This window comes from Schistocerca serialis, chromosome 4 (genome assembly GCF_023864345.2).
Source record: "Schistocerca serialis cubense isolate TAMUIC-IGC-003099 chromosome 4, iqSchSeri2.2, whole genome shotgun sequence".
NCBI lineage: Eukaryota > Metazoa > Arthropoda > Insecta > Orthoptera > Acrididae > Schistocerca > Schistocerca serialis.
This window is the reverse complement of record NC_064641.1, coordinates 338,742,452-338,747,000: the sequence shown is the minus strand read 5'-3', so window position 1 is coordinate 338,747,000 and position 4,549 is coordinate 338,742,452. Positions and strand designations below refer to the sequence as shown.

The 4,549-nt window shown below is 43.6% G+C and overlaps 1 non-coding gene across 1 annotated transcript; it reads right to left on the bottom strand.

Annotated features, from left to right (window-relative positions):
• Positions 1-489: 489 nt before the first annotated feature.
• On the bottom strand, positions 490-563 carry Trnaa-cgc (transfer RNA alanine (anticodon CGC)). Its single transcript has one exon. It is a non-coding gene; the product is annotated as a tRNA-Ala (tRNA).
• Between the last annotated feature and the right edge of the window lie 3,986 nt (positions 564-4,549).

Genomic DNA, 4,549 nt, shown 5'->3' with positions numbered 1-4,549 from the left:
AAATCCTAAATATTTAGAAGAATAAAAATTATATACCAGTGAAAAACATCAAAGGATTACTTCAGGAAAAATGTGCGGAAAGTGGTGTCAAGGCTTCTCACCTGGAAAACTCTCTAACTATTTGAAGTATTCCAAGTCCAAATGAATTTGCAGAAGGCCAGTAACCCCAAGTAAATCGAGCAAGAAGTTTCGATTAAGACTACGAATATTAATTTGCTGTTGAAGTAGGGGCTTTTTACTTATATGATCCTTTTGAGCTTTATTGATCAATGAAAATTATGCTATTAACGTTTAACAGTTTTCAGATACGGAGCAAGAAGACTACTTTAGGAGGAGGAGGATAGTGTTTAACGCGCCGTCGACAATGAGGTCATTAGAGACGGAGCAGAAGCTCGGATTAGGAAGGAAATCGGCCGTGCAGTTGCAAAGGAACCGTCCCGGCATTGGCCTGAAACGAGTTAGGGAAATCACGGAAAACCTGAATCAGAATGACCGGAGACGGATTTGAACCGTCTTCCTCCCGAATGCGAGTCCAGTGTGCTAACCACTGCACCACCTCGGTCGGTAAGAGTAGTTTACGTAGCAGAAAGAAGAAAATATTATTAAGAAATGTGATATTTTAGTGACAAAAAAGGGGAATTTCAGTAGAGCTCAGGAAATAATTTAATTTTAATGAAACGAAAATGTAATTATCGTGGCAGTAGAGGGTTTTAAATTTAAAACTTTACAGTATACTTCAGAGAAGTTATGTTTTATTTATAATCGGACAAAATATCCGTCAAGACAAAAAGAAGTTTAATTTATAGCGAAGCAGTATTACTTTATTATTAAAAGACAAACAGCTATTTTTTGGAATCATGAAAGGAAGACACAGAGGTAACGACAGTGAAACCACGCAAAAAGAGAAAGAGGAGTCGTGGTTAGGGCGACTGCCCACAACAGCCGTGAAATCCGTGTTTGAGTCCTAATTCATTTCGCAATGGCTAGGACAAATTCTAAATAGCCCCAGGTCTTGTGAATTGCCCAACCATTAAATCGTATCGCCTGGTTGCCCTATAACCGAGAAAAGGTAACATACTAAGAGCGACATGTATAATTTTCTTTGATTCCGCTGATGGTGTTTTTTTTTTTTTTTTTTTTTTTTTTAATGGACTTGTAGTCCGGGGTGATAAGTTACAATACAGCATCACCGGTCTATTGCGGTCTAACTGTGTCGGTGAGGCAGTGAATTTCCACAGGGCAGTGACTGCGTCACTGCAATTCACTTTGGAGGTGTGGCGGTGGGACTTGTAGTCCCGTACCACCCTCTGCCGGTGATAGTACTACTTGAGTCAGGTGTGGCAGTGGGACTTGTAGTCCCGTACCGGGGACGGGGATGGATGGATGGTGTGGAGTATGTGAGGTTTAAACATCTGTACGTCAAGGATGCAACTGCGAGTGAGAAGTATCGATCTCAGTCATTCCAGTTAACTGAGTGACATAGCTGCCAGACGCGTTTGCTGTCTTCCTTTTATTCCATGGGTTCCCTTATAACTCTCACTTGTTGCCGCAGAAGAATCTGAACAAACACAGCACTAGTATATTCGAAGCCATATGCGGAGCAGGCAACACAGGTCTGAGGCTTTGGTAACGCATTACGGTTGCCATACGTGATGCTGAAGATCTCGAACTCCAACGGAAACCATTCTGGATAACTTGATGAGGAACAGCTCTTCGAATAAGTTCAAGGCAATCTTAAAATGCGTTTTATGCAGGTACGTGCCGAATAAAATAATGAGGGTCGTGAGAAACCTACCGTGGTTCAACAACAAAGTTAGGAAACTACTGTGAAAGCAAAGAGAGCTTCACTCCAAGTTTAAACGCAGCCAAAACCTCTCAGACAAACAGAAGCTAAACGATGTCAAAGTTAGCGTAAAGAGAGCTATGCGTGAAGCGTTCGGTGAATTCGAAAGTAAAATTCTATGTACCGACTTGACAGAAAATCCTAGGAAGTTCTGGTCTTACGGTAAATCAGTAAGTGGCTCGAAACAGCATATCCACGCAATCCAGGATGATGATGGCATTGAAACAGAGGATGATACGCGTAAAGCTGAAATACTAAACACCTCTTTCCAAAGCTGTTTCACAAAGGAAGACCGCACTGCAGTTCCTCCTCTAAATCCTCGCACAAACTAAAAAATGGCTGACATCGAAATAAGTGTCCAAGAAATAGAAAAGTAACTGGAATCACTCAACAGAGGAAAGTACACTGGCCTTGACGGGATAATGGCTCTGAGCACTATGGGACTCAACTTCTGTGGTCATCAGTCCCCTAGAACTTAGAACTACTTAAACCTAACTAACCTAAGGACGTCACACACATCCATGCCCGAGGCAGGATTCGAACCTGCGACCGTAGCAGTCCCGCGGTTCCGGACTGCGCGCCTAGAACCACTAGACCACCGCGGCCGGCCTTGACGGGATACCAATTCGATTCTACACAGAGTACGCGAAAAAACTTGCCCCCCTTTTTAACAGCCGTGTACCGCAAGTCTCTAGAGGAACGGAAGGTTCCAAATGATTGGAAAAGAGCACAGGTAGTCCCGGTCTTCAAGAAGGGTCGTCGAGCAGATGCGCAAAACTATAGACCTGTATCTCTGACGTCGATCTGTTGTAGAATTTTAGAACATGTTTCTTGCTCGCGTATCATGTCGTTTTTGGTAACCCAGAATCTACTCTGTGGAATCAACATGGATTCCGGAAACAGCGATCGTGTGAGACCCAACTCGCTTTATTTGTTCATGAGACCCAGAAAATATTAGATACACGCTCCCAGGTAGATGCTATTTTCCTTGACTTCCGGAAGGCGTTCGATACAGTTCCGCACTGTCGCCTGACAAACAAAGTAAGACCCTACGGAATATCAGGCCAGCTGTGTGGCTGGATTGAAGAGTTTTCAGCAAACAGAACACAGCATGTTGTTATCAATGGAGAGACGTCTACAAACGTTAAAGTAACCTCTGGCGTGCCACAGGGGAGTGTTATGGGACCATTGCTTTTAACAATATATATAAATTACCTAGTAGATAGTGTCGGAAGTTCCATGCGGCTTTTCGCGGATGATGCTGTAGTATACAGAGAAGTTGCAGCATTAGAAAATTGTAGCGAAATGCAGGAAGATCTGCAGCGGATAGGCACTTGGTGCAGGGAGTGGCAACTGACCCTTAACGTAGACAAATGTAATGTATTAGGAATACATAGGAAGAAGGATCCTTTATTGTATGTTTATACGATAGCGGAAGAAACACTGGTATCAGTCACATCTGTAAAATGTCTGGGAGTATGCGTACGGAATTAATTGTTGGTAAGGCGGGTACTAGGTTGAGATTCATTGGGAGAGTCCTTAGAAAATGTAGTTCATCAACAAAGGAGGTGGCTTACAAAACACTCGTTCGACCTATACTTGAGTATTGCTCATCGGTGTGGGATCCGTACCAGATCGGGTTGACAGAGGAGATAGATAAGATCCAAAGAAGAGCGGCGCGTTTCCTCACATGGTTATTTGGTAACCGTGATAGCGTTACGGAGATGTTTAGCAAACTCAAGTGGCATACTCTATAAGAGAGGCGCTCTGCATCGCGGAGTAGCTTGCTCGCCAGGTTTCGAGAGGGTGCGTTTCTGAATCAGGTATCGAATATATTGCTTCCCCATACTTTTACCTCCCGAGGAGATCACGAATGTAAAATTAGAGAGATTTGAGCGCGCACGGAGGCTTTCAGACAGTCGTTCTTCCCGCGAACCATACGCGATTGGAACAGGAAAGGGAGGTAATGACAGTGGCACGTAAAGTGCCGTCCGCCACGCACCGTTCGGTGGCTTGCGGAGTATAAATGTAGATGTAGATGTACACACGATGAAATTACCGGAGTTCAGCTGGTCGTCATTTTCTTCCTCCGTCGAAACTTCATCTGGACATCTGTCAGGCATCTTCAGGCGAAACATCGAATAGTGATGTCGACTGGTACTCCCGCAACGTTATCAAGTATTCAGTACGTCGCGAAAATTTTAAGATTCGCTTCAAGGGCTTCCACGGGGAAGACGTGACATCACTTGTCGGGTTTGATCATTTTCCGCAGTAAGAGCGTTACCTGAACAACCGAAGCCAATCTGCAACGGCTCACGTGATGGTGCTGGAAGGTGTCCAGATAAGTTAACACAAGTGTTAGGAAACGACAACGGGCGACACAACCGAAATATCATCGAGTATTTAGTACACCGGATGATTCTTACTGCCCGTAGTTTTCTACAGTGTTTGCACAGTTCTTTTAAGAAAATGGATTACGGTGCATGAAGTACTTTTGTGTTCTTTAAAATAAGAAAAGAAAGAACAAACGTAAATTTTGTAGAATATTAGCTGTTACAAATGGTTACGATCGCATATCAGTGAAGTAAAATGAAGTGTGTTACGGCTTTTTCGGCCGGGAGACACGGTTAGAGATATTCTATGTGACGTCACTTCGGCGACTTGTGCGTCGATGATTGTAAAATCATGGTGAAGACAACATACAAG